The sequence below is a fragment of the Lygodium microphyllum genome, chromosome 7, assembly GCF_053477565.2.
Source record: "Lygodium microphyllum isolate KBCC chromosome 7, Lygodium_microphyllum_v1.1.10, whole genome shotgun sequence".
Taxonomy (NCBI): domain Eukaryota; kingdom Viridiplantae; phylum Streptophyta; class Polypodiopsida; order Schizaeales; family Lygodiaceae; genus Lygodium; species Lygodium microphyllum.
In genome coordinates, this window is record NC_141141.1 from 159,732,807 (window position 1) to 159,745,918 (window position 13,112).

Sequence of the window (13,112 nt, forward strand, 5' to 3'; positions counted from 1 at the left end):
TCATGTTCCTTCAAATAGTGCTAATTATGAGAAGAAAACCCTCCTCGGAAGACCCTTCAAAAGGGCGATCAAGTGCGAGACCAACTATGTAGCATAGAGGATACACTTGACACTACTGGGTGTGAGGATAGTCACAACCTTTAGCAAGGGTGACCTCATCGAACCTCGAGGAAAAGGCAAGGAAGGTGCTAACATAACAGGCAAGCCTAGAAACGAGAGCAAGGACTAGTTGAGAGAGCTGATACAAGTGCATGTTGAACAGAGAGAACCAGTGAGCGAGGCCATGCTTAAAACAAGAAGGTTAGGAGACAATGCCAAGTATAGTCTTTGGACTTACAAATATTGTAGAAGACCACAAAAGAAGCCCAAGCCTTATAGACAAAGGTATAGATGGAGAGCTAGCACAATGCCGCGATAGATATCCAAAGCATTGCTACGTGCACAAGGGTATTATGCTGGTAACCGATGGATTTGGGTACCAAAATCCCCTGCGAAACCTCCTCTGACGACCAAAGGCCAGGACATTTCAAAAGCAAAGAAGCGCAAGAGGAAGTCTAAACGAAAAACCAAGTCTCGAGTCAAGAACAGTGGAGTGACCGAGCCCCTCACGATCGAGATCAAGAAACCAAACGAGACTAACCAAAGGGTAGATCCTCAACCTAGCATGCTTGACAAGTAGATATCATATGTAATCGTTGAGGATACGCAAAAGCCACTAGTGCCCAAGGAGCCCTTGATTTCCCAAGAGGATAACATGCATCATAGGCACAACATTGCTCATGGCAAGGTTAAATGCTCAACAAATTAAATAGCAAAATCATCTAATAGCCATGTGCAAATCGTTCAGCCAGTGCCAAGTCCACCTAAGAGTCCCAGATCTCCTACACCCTCTTTTCCTAAATGGAAACATGAAGCACAATAATAGCCGTCAAGTGCAGCTGCTCAATCTAACTTCTATCTCCATCTAAGCTTCAAGATGTCCAAGAGGTGGGACATGACACCACCCGTAGCTCTCGGCCCAAGGATATGCCTGTGCAACCTGATGTGACTAGCTCGATCCACACAAGTGAATCCTCAAAGGGCAACAAAAGACACGACCACTTCCGATCGGTCTAAGGACTTGACACCGCAATCCACCAATAGTAGCCAGCCCACTGAACTAGCTGCTACTACTCCCAGTCAGGGATCACAGCAGTCACAGCCCTCGACCGTGACAATGCCCCTTGCGGAATGTGTCCTTAGCCATTTGCCTATGGAGGAGGTGTCCCAACGAACGTCCTTGACAACTCCAGCACTTCCAAAGCACCTAAAGCCTAGGCTTGAGGAGCTATACAAAGGGGAATCAGCTAAAGAGCTAGACTCTCCAAAAAGAGAGGCAGTTGTACCCTCACAACCTAGCAGGGATGTTCAGCAGGCCGCAGCTATGTCCCATGAGGACACACTAGAGAAAGAGAGTGCTAAGGCCCATCCAAGCACATCAACGATTGACCTAGTTCACGGACTTGAGTCCTTAAAGGAGACACCGCAATTACCCAAGAAAAAGAGGACAAAACAACGAAAACAACAGCGGCAGTTGCAAGCGGTTGTAGACCCCAAGAAGATTGAGACCAAGAGTGCAGCTAAGGGATAAAGCATCGAGCCCATCCACCAATGAACCCATTGCCATCTCTCCTAACAGTAGTGAAACCTCAGAAACATCCATGTGCTCTGAAAAATCAAAGCAACCATTACCATCAATGATTGCTTGCAACACTCAATCCACCGACGATAGAACTCACATTGACCAATCAAGAGTAGATACAATACTGTCACAACAGGGTGACAAGACTATACCAGTCACATCCAAGGAGAACCATGACACAATAGCAGCAAGGCCTCAGGAGAAGCATGGAAACCTCGAGAGCATAAGCAATCCTAGTGTTGACCAATATTTCTCATCTAGGCCTAAGCCCCCAGCTATGCTAAAGCATAGGGAAACTCTTAGAACCTTGCATAAGATAGCAAGCGAGCAAGCCCTCATTGAACATAGAAGTGTTGCAGAATGCTTAACTGAGTTGGATACTAAACTCAAAGTATTTGCACGTGTTTACGTCCTTGTGGACATGGGTGCATTCCCTAAGGAGCAGCTTGGGGAATACTTGCCATTTCCCCTATCCTAGGAAGAGCAACAACATCTTGATGAGCACTATGACAAGCTCCTGCATGAACACATGCGACTCACCTTTGACGAGGAAGCCGACGAACTACGCTTAACTGTAACATTCAATGATGTGCTCGATCAACCAAATCTATTAGAGATAGAGCAACTAAAGCGACAATCAGAGGATTGAAGTCAATTTGAAAAATGTTGGTTTGAAAATCATGTTGCAATGGTCGAACTAGGAGCCCAGATTAGTCTCAGAGGAGTGATTGGCCAAATGGTGATCTCAAAGAGACCCAACCTATGTGGCGCCGACTTCCTTTCGAGTACTGACTACCATACGGGGTACAAACTTAGCTGGAACTAGCCGAGAAAACTCTCTGGCTGATAAGGTTCTCACTGAGGAGGAGTTACATATTACCAGTAGACTCGGATAAGGTACCATGCTACTCGATGTTGCAAAACATCTATCATTATTGAGTAAGCTGCCACGAGTACTAGATGTGTGTGCCACACTCTAGTACAATCTTGAGTTCTACAATTGGTTTTTATCCTCATGAAGTGACATGGATTCGTAAATATGTACATGAATAAACAATGAGTTTTGTAACCATGTATAGATAATATCACCACACACAAGCAATGATAGTCAAGTGCAGGGAGAAGAGTTGGGTTTGAGAGGCTGAGCTCCTCAGGTCCTCCTCTCACCACACATCTAGAAGTCGTGTGACCATTCCCGCCTCTAGATGGAGGACATGTAACCCTCATTACTGCCATAGGAAGCCCTGAACAACATCTCTGATGGCGTAGACGGGGCACCATCCCCTTCTATACTCCTTTCCCCTTTTCGGTCTATCCTTCCGGGGACAAGTCCTGCTCCACTCCATGACAACCAATCCATGCAGCTTTGCATAACTCAAGATCTCCTAATGGTTGGAATACGCCCCGCAGTCTAGGCAGGACGAACATCATCACGGGGACCGTCCCTCTACAACAAACACTGCATGCCTCACCTCGCCCCTCCTCCTCATATGCACTTGATAATCCACTGTTTAATCCCTTCCATACAAATAATTCTACCTACCTCAAAGCCTAACCTTGGTTCACATTTTGCAAGTTCTTCTATAGTAGCCGTTATGGAGCACCCAGTGCAGCTGGCTTACAAGGACGCTATCCGTCGTCGAAGGGAACATGCAACACAAGCTCCTCTACCAGAACGCTATGTGCCTACTCTTAAAATGTATGCAAAGAAATGAGGCCCCAAGCGACACTGCCCCGGACGCAGGCCAAACAGTTCCCAAGCCAGGAAAACAGAAGCTCGGGGGAACGCCCAGGGAGTGGCAACCCCGGCCGTGCAGGCCCTCCCAAAAGCTCGGGCACTAGGTGCTCAAAGGAGGAGAAGGAAGCTCGATTCAACGAGGAATTTGATGAATTGTTTCGAGGCATTCTTGAGATCGAGGTGGCTAGGGACTATACCTTTTGGGTCCCAATCGACGTTTTCCCTGCCCAGCCTGCCAAGAGCCCACCACCAGCACAGCCCCAATCGCCTGGCCGCACAAATTCACCCCACGTCATACAAATCGAGTAGGCCCTATGTTGTATTAGCTGCTTGCCAAACACCATCCTGCCACAACTTTTTGTTTTAAGTGGTTAAAAGGGCAAGCCTCCCCCAACTGTACAAACCTTTCTACTAATGCATGGCACATCTTTAACAAGCTCAGATGAGATGCATCGCAATCAACACCATAGGATTTAGATGAAGTAATATATTTTTGTGTTGCAACTGTTCATCATAATTGACACATGTAATTTACATATACTCTCCCGAAGCATCAAGTGGATGCAAGACGACACATGTCTTTGTATGAAAGTGTTCAACGCCCAAATCACCACAAGAACACCAACCTCACAAGAGCCATGACGGAAGCCTCTTCACTAGAATTGAAAATCACCCTTGCAATCATCCATATCGCATGGCCCACAGCATGATCAGTGGTAACTCTCTCCTTTTGGGTCAAACTCTACACCTGGCACTCACGGCAGCTGTAACCTCAATTGTACCGACATCGCACATCACAAAGAGGTTTTACAAAATCTCCAGTGTATCTCCCCATTTCAACGGTTTCTCTAGCAACGAGGCTAGGGCACAATCATCGTTGTAATATCCATTTCTAGAGCGTTCGAATCTCGACATTTTCCAACCCATGGAAAGGCTGTGGCCTCAATGTATTGCAATGTTTTACTCATGTTATTCCTTTCTTTTTTTTAAAGAGTGTGGGAAAGAAAAGGAAAGAAGGAAAAAGAAAAGAAAAGAAAAGAAAAAAGCATTCACAATCACAGCACGGCACCTAGGGGTCCTCCAATTAGGTATGCCCACATCAACCTTGGTTGGCTGGCTCCGTCCCTAGTCCCCTGGCCCTCTACACATCCCCTACAATTGTTCAGGGCACATCAAGGGTATGACATACCTAAGGAGCTTGTCTCGCCTATGGTTAGACCTATCACCCTGACCCATTTGCACGATTCCTTTTTGCACTCCGCCGTAGTATCATTGCGATCGATCGTGGTAATGCAAAGGATGTCTCCTACACCTTCACGTGTACTTCTTCTCAACATGGACAACTTTGCTTCATCCACACGTTGTTACGAGAAACCAGTCCAATGTCTTCTAACTATGTAATATCTAAGTATGCACAAGCACTCACATAATATCTGCACCAAAATATATACACAGTTTGGGTCCTCAAGTGCATGACAATAATCTCAGCTTGCTTAGAGTTTGACCTGTCTCCCAAACTAATTGAACTACGTCTTGTGCACAATAAAGAAGACTAGCACTACCCCGAGGGAGAGACCACATATGAGAGGTTTTCATTTGCAGGTATTGAAGACTCCAACGAAAATGTCGTTCGCTCTTCATCGACACTCAACTCTGAATTCTTATCCTTTATCATCTTGCAAGCCCGCCAAGAATCGTCATGTGCAGAATCCCAAAAAAACCAATACATGTGCCAGCCCAGCGCAATTCCCAACAGCGAACAGCCCTACCCCAACTCCAACCACCCTACCATCAACCACTCATGCCAACAATGTGGCCCCAACAACCTTCATTTGCCCACCGCCAAAAATCCTCCAAGGCAATCACAGACGTCCTTACCACCCATGTCTTCGATGCATGCTAAAGCTTGCTACCTGCGACTATGAGTGTCATGGGACTGGCACTCGTCTAGGAGGGGGGTAATGTTAACCCTCAAACGAACAAGGTGGAAAAGCTGGAAAATCTAAAGCAGAAGACAAGGCCAAGGCAAAAGTGAAACAGAAGATGAAAGCACGCCAAGAAGAATCTAGAAACACAAGAAGTGCAGCAAAGTCCTAAATCAAGGAAAAAGGCGCATGAGAAAAAGCGCGAGTCTATACTATTGTAAAAAAGTGCAAGGCGCACCATGATTTATTTTAAGAGTGATGGGCTCTCACCCGTACAATTTGTAAATATAGATGGGCAGTGGAAAGGAAGCTAAGAAGATTGGAGGACAATGGAAAAAAGGGCCTAGGCCATGGCTAGCCATAGAAAAAAGGGGATAAGGGGATGACCGCCCAAAAGGGATTCAGGGTTTTGTATATAAAGTTGAAAAGTGAATGAGAAGCTCATTCTTGTGTGTGGCCAAAAGTGGCTCTCCTCCTCTTCTTCTTCTTCTTCTTCTTCTTCTTGCTTACTTGAGCTTGTGCTTGAGAGAGGGAGTGTGAGAGTGTGAGGGAGTGAGTGTGTGAAGGTGAGGGACCGGGGAGGAGAAGCTCTCCATCTTCTCCTCTCTTCTTCTCTTCTCTTCTCTTCTCTTATCTTCTCTTCTCTTCTCTTCTCTTCTCTTCTCTTGCTCGCAGTAATGGAGCTTGGAGTATGGAGCTTAAGGATGGAGCTTTCTTGAAGCTTGTACTTAGATCGTGGAGCTACCGGAGTGCGTGGGAGAGAAGGTAACGCAATCGGCATGGAGGTAAGCTCACTACACTCAGGGATAGGTAGCACGTCGGCTATGTGAGAGGTAGCCAGTTGTGCTTGGCTTGGAATGCTTGAAGCAATAAGTGGTCCGTGGGTCTTGGCGGTTGAGCAAAAGCTCCCACATCAGTTCTTTTTTCATTTGTGATCAGTGCCCAACTGTACCTGAGGTTTAGGCCGTGCATCTTGGTCCATTTTCATTTCGACTCATCCATGAGGTCTTGGAGTAGCTTGAGATTGGCGACTAGGTTAGTAGCTAGCTTTCTCATCAAGTACTCAAGAATCCCTTGGAGCTCAAGTCCATTAGCACGAATAATGAAAGGGACAAGATTTTGTTGTCTACTGGGGCTTCTTGCCATCATGCAAAGTGATGTTGAAGGTGGGGTCTTACACTTCGGTAACTGGAATGTGGTGGCTTTACGGGACTCACCTACAATCCTTGTTTCTTGCTTGTAATCCCCTTCTTCATTTGAAAATGGTAGATCGATGGTGGCTGGCACATACATCCAATCCCACTCGTCTTTCAGACATGAGATATACTTTTTTAATGGCCCATGCAAATTCCTAGCATGTGAGTCTCCCTTCAAGATAAAGGACATGGCATCCAAGTTGACCGGCGTGGTCTTCTAGGTATCCATCTCAACTCTAACTACCTCAGTCCTATTACGTGGGAATATAAGACCATTACCCCAGTCTTCAATTACTCGTGCATGCTGCATCCAGGGTCAGTCTAACAGAATATCATAGTCCACTCCCTTCATAACTATGAAGTTCACTGAGAACTAGACACCTGCTATTTTCAAGGGCTAGTCTTTCAGCACCCCAAATGGTCTAACTTTCATGCCATCATCCAGTGTTACATTAAACCTTGCAGTCTCCACCGCCGGATTATTGCATGCCTATAGGACCGCATAGCTAAATCATAGTGACTCTGCTCCTATGTCTACAATTCTCTTCCTCGTGACGTCACCTAATGCTACCACTGATAGGACTACATGCATCTCTGTGCTTTCCTAGGAAGCATTTACATGCAAGGACTTAGGCACTGAATTCAGTGTTAGTAGACTTGTATCTGTGTGGCTGTGTTGAGGTCATGCAAATTGGCTGCTCTTGGCTCGTTAGATCCCTCCACCCACATTGTTTTAACTCTCGCCATAATGAGGAACTTCGCCTAAGCGGATCCCCCATTGGCAAAGTCACCGAGGCCGATATGAACGTTGTAAGCAAGCCACTAGCTACTTGCCTTTCACTACACTCTACAATATTTTTCCATTGCTTGCTCTTGAGAAATCTGCCTACCTGTGGAGCCTAGACTTTGTCTGTGTGGTGCTGGTGGCTGGGATGCAAAAACTTGTCTAGATTCTATGCAAGTAGGCGAGACCAGTGCACTCACACTAGAGAGCTCATTGATTTCATCTTCCATGATGGGTTTCACATATTTTCGGTGCACTTGGGCTCCTCTCACCCACTCCTTGACCTTATCAACCACTTCTAATTGGTGCCTTAGATCTGGATATTCTCCAACCTTGGCACTTCCCTTTTCTGCTATCTTAGGTGTTGAGAATAGTAAATGATGCTTGTATGTACGCCCATAGAGGCTGGATGTATGTCCAAAAGAGGCTAGCCCATAAGTGGCTTTGTATGGAAGATAAGAGGCTCTAGAAAGAGATGTCAAAAATCCCATAAGCACAATGAGGAGAGTGGAGAAGCTAGAAAAGCTATAAAAGCATGTACTTGGTTTACCTTTCGATGAAATGCTATTGTACTTTTGCTCTTGGTCAAGAGTAAATGTCATTATCTAGACACTCAAGTTTGTGGTCATGAGTCCAAGCACTTAATCTTGGGACCTCCTTCACTTGTGTGATTGTCATTATTCTAGTCTATGTCTCCATGAGTTTGTTCTTTGTGTTTCAGCCTCCATATCCATGTCCAAGATCTATGTTTTCCCACATGGTATGAGAGCCGTGGTGGGCATGGTCTAACTCCTCTCACCGCCCTCTTAGTCTCTCACAACCTATGCCCAACTCAGATCAAGCACATGAGTTCATCTTCCACTCAAATCACAAGTTCCCTATTTGGTAGCCATAGCCAGCCTGCACCCATCAACATTGGAGCCTCCAAATCTCTCATCCTAAGTAGTATCTCTTTAGGGTTCCTTCTAGAGATATCTCTTTGATATTTGGGCACAACTTCCCATAGTGAAAATTCTTCACTTTGGGTATTGTGTCAACCAGCATTGGGAAAATTTCAAGTCATTGTCTATACGTATGTCAATATTGGTCATACTGTTGTCATCACCTACATAGTCTACCATTTCACCTACAAGCATAGGACGATTCAAGCTCACTATGTGGGCCACCTTCTCATCAAATATCTCGTTGCTCAATGGTCCACGGATTGAGCTTCTGCAATAGAATTATCAGGCACATGTGGGAACCCTAGTGCAGGAATCCATAGCCATTCACTTCAAGCTAATTTTTCCACATCATTCTCTCACTCCTGCCACTTGGACAAGGCTACTGCCACTCAGATCTCAAGTTTCCAGCAAGTCAAAACTCAAGAAGAAGATTTGAAAGGCTCTAGCTTAGCACAAGAAGATCAAGCATCAACATTAGGCTCTTCAAGAAAGTGTCTATTGACACTCCACTAGTGTTATTTGGCACTACTTCTTGTGTTCTTGGGACACTCAAGAGCAACTCACTTTCTGGTATTATCTCAGTTATTTAGATTTCATTATCTACAATCTCTTAATGTGGAAATCTCAAATTGATAAAACTCCTTGTAAGCCTCATTGTAAGGGATTAGACGCTGCCTTGAGCATTTGCTCAATGGTAAGACCTTCACGTGCCTTTAAAAGGGAGATATTTTATGCACAAATGTCAAGAAAATCCAATGCCAATGTAATGCCAAGCCATTTCAATGAACATCATCATATAGCCACCACTAATCCAAAGCTCCAAACTCTATGTATCCAAGCCCAATGTCATAATGTGATGTCAAGAAATGCATTCCAACAAGTCCCAAAGCTATCCAAAGAGAAATATATATATCTTGCAAAGTTGCATGGAATCCCCAAATCTATGTATCCCAAAGTTTATGTCATGTCAAGCTACATCGATGTACCTGTTTGTATCCATCTCAAACTCGCTGAGAAAGAAGATCTAAAGGACCTCACAAAGAAGAGTAGAGCACAATATAATGAAGAACATAAAGATGAAGAGCATGAAGAAAATAAAACGAAGACAAGGAGTCCAAGAAGATAAAGAAATTTTCGCTGTTGACAAGAAAGAATTTTTCCCATAGTGGATCATTATTTCCCGTAGTGGATCTTATTTCCCATAGTGGATGTAAAAGCCCTTACCAAAGACGTAAAGTTTCAAGCCTTAACTTGACTAGGCTGCCAAAGAGCTAGTCTCCCGGGCCATGTCATCATGTAGGGGGGCAAAAGCCAGCAAGGGTAGAGACTCATCATTTGAGGGGGGTGTTGAGAATAGCAAATAATGCTTGTATGTATGCCCATAGAGGCTGGATGAATGCCCAAAAGAGGCTGGCCCATAAGTGGCTTTGTATGCAAGATAAGAGGCTTTAGGAAGAGATGCCAAAAATCCCATAAGCACAGTGAGGAGAGTGGAGAAGCTAGAAAAGCTATAAAATCATGTACTTGGTTCACCTTTCAATGAAATGCTATTGTACATTTGCTCTTGGTTAAGAGTCAGTGTCATTATCTATACACTCAAGTTTGTGGTCATGAGTCCAAGCACTTAATCTTGGAACCTCATTCACTTGTGTGATTGTTATTGTTCTAGTCTATGTCTCCATGAGTTTGTTCTTTGTGTTTCATCCTCCATAGCCATGTCCAAGATCCATGTTTTCTCACATTAGGAACACGTCTCTACTTCTGTGTCTATCACTTGCTTCCCCTTTGGTAACATAGTGGCACTATCAGTTTTGAGTACCATTTGTGTCTCAGCTCTCTTTCTTCTCCTCGTACAACTCTTCTTTACTATGGAGGCTATGTCAAGGTTGCTATATCTAGATAATGAGATACTAGCTTGCCTCATCTACGCACTAGTCAAGACATTCAACGAGATGGGAGTGACCTCTCTATCAAGCATCTCAACTCCAAATAGTCCCAAAGGCACGGATGGCACGATAACTGAACTAGTGGATGCTTTCCACCTAAGGCACTTGGCATACAAATGAGTGGTTCCACACTCAAGGCATCTCAAGTTGGCATTTTCTCGATTAGCTTGCTCTCATTCAAGGCAACAAGAGGAGATGTGTCCTAGGTGGTTGCAAGTCCAACATGTGATAGGTTCTTAGTTTTGACCTCCTAGGCCTCTACCCCTTCCCCAACCTAATGCTGTCACCAATACTAGTCTAAAATCCATTAAAATGGGATTAAGCTCTTCATCGTAGGAGATATAAGGGTTTACGTATGTCTCTTCCTCATTTGGCTCCTCGTCATAGTGTACTATTGAAGCGTCACTCAGTGGGTGGATCATGAAGGGTCCAAGTAGTCTAGATATGCCCATAGGGTTGATGTCCATCCTAGGAATTGTTGGCATTGAATCATTGGGTACTGGAAGGGCTAATGGAGCTCCCCTTCCATAAGGCGGTGGCCTATTTCCTAGGTAGTAAGGCTGATTGTATGGTTGTGGGTATGGCAACCGCCTCGGCAATCGGAATGCACTACATCATGGCCAAACCTACCACAATTGGCACAGGGTTTGGATCTAAGATCCATGCACTTGGCTTGAAGGTGTCTTCCTTCACAATGCATGCATTTCATGTGAGGTCTTGCAGGCCTTCTCATCATCTCTTGAAGCTTAGCCAACTCTAGCTTCACGTTTGCCAATTCTTGGCTTTGATCAACATTCTTTCCTTTCTCCTAGGAGCACTGGCTCGATCTCTCGCTAGCGATCATGGATCTCTCTAAGGTTCTTGAGGTTGTGCTATCTCTGCTTGTGGTCCTCATTGAGCTTATCTCTTTGATCAAGTCGTCTATTTGTATGGATTCTTCAAAGAGCCTTGCTAGTACATCCATTTGCAGGTTTGAATTGCCCACCAAGGCCTTATAAAGCTCTTCACTTTGGATTCCACTTATGAACACAGTGGAGACTACTCATTCGATGGGTCACTCTACGGTTGGGATTCTCTTGAAGAGACTCCGCACGTGGGTGACATAGTCTCGAATGCCCTCTTTGTCCTTTCACTGATGTTCATCAGTCAAACAATAAGGTTATCTAAGTACCTTGCCTCAAAGAACCTCTTGATGAAGAGGCTCTTGAGGTTGTTGAAATTATTTTGTTCAGCATTGTCTAAACTAGTGTACCATGTCTGTCCTTTATCCCCAAGGCAAAGACCAAAAGCCTATGTACGTTGAGCAAGGCCTGTTAGGCCATTCACCTCGCACACCTACTCAAACTGCTCTATGAAACTATATGGGTCATTGTCAAGCTGATACTTGTTGAGTTGCTTGGCAACTATGGGTATCTCTGTTTGGCTTTTGGAGTTCGGAGTAATACCTAGTCCTATTAGCAACGAAGTTGCCAAGGCTACTCTGCTTTGGTCAATGGCCGTGTTATCTAAAAGTCGCTTCGTGAGAAGCTCACTCAACATAAGGTCGGCTTCAAGCACTCTTTCCCTCTCAATGTTGGGTCATGTCATGTTTCTATTGGCAAGTGTTGAAACTCTCTAGACCTCTCATATTTCTATCTCCTGCCTCAACCTTTGAGCTTGTTGTTCCTAATTGTAACCAGCCATGCCTTGCAGTGCTTTCCTTGCCAATTTTTGCTCTTCCTCCAAGTCAACTATGATGTCCTCAGCTGGCCTGCCATGATGCTCCATCCTAGCTTGTAGATCATATCAATTGATCATATACTGGATATGTCAACGAGGAAATCTCCCATGTCAAGCACATCAGTTTCATGATTGGTGCTAGAGCCAGATATGTTGGTCGTTTCCTGAGTCACTAAGGTGTCAATCAAGTTGATCAAGTAAGGCAATGTTGATTCTCTAATGGTGTTGTTCCTCTCTTTCTCCAAGAAGTTTGGCTCCTTGAGTCTCCTTCCATGAGGTCTTCTCCTAATGGTGGGTTCATTCAATTTATGTTATCTTATATAAGTTCCTTGTTGTTTGAAATAGTCCTATAATTTAAGCAACTGCCTTGTGAGTATAGTGCTCTTGACTGTCCATCATGCGAAACCAAGTTTTTAAGACTTTAGGTGCATTTCAAGCGATTAAATAATGTGATGTGTAAATGCAGTCAATTCAATGCAAGTCTCACTCCCCCCCTCCCCTTCATTCAATTTCAGCCCAATGTGGCTCTATGGCACAAATTACGGATGCCCTCTTGGTCTTCTCAAGGTCTCTATTGGTTGGGCATGGTTAGTGGTTGCAGTCACTCCTAGACTGTTGGGTGCCAAGTCCTTGGAAGAATCCACTCTTTGTCCTATCTACTTGCCGAGAAGCGCATTGGGGTGATCTACAACTAGGATTTGGCTCCTATCTGGGTTTAGTCATGCCAGAGCAAGTCAAAAATTGGGTTCTGCTCATATGTCCGATTTTGCCAATTCCCAAAATTGGGGTATCTGATTTTGGTATCCAATCCGATTTTTGGCATCCAATTCTAGCGTCCAAGCTTGAGGTCTGATTCTAATTTTCAAGAATCGGATGCTTCTCATTGAATCTGACCATCTGATTTTGGGAATCTAACTGTCTGATTCTGTTGACACAACTCACAGCATGGCTCAAATTTGATTCATTTGGGTTGAATTTGCCACTCCAAGACCCTACAAGTTCCAAATATGATCTATGACACCTAAACAACTGAGATAGCTCACTTGTAGGTGTCGTATGCGCTCGAACCACAAGAATTAATGCGATCTCCACTCCCTTGGTCTCTTGCATCAACGTGTTAGCTTTCTCTCTCTCACAAACCTACAACTAAAAATGGACTCATTCTCCCTTCCCTGGGGT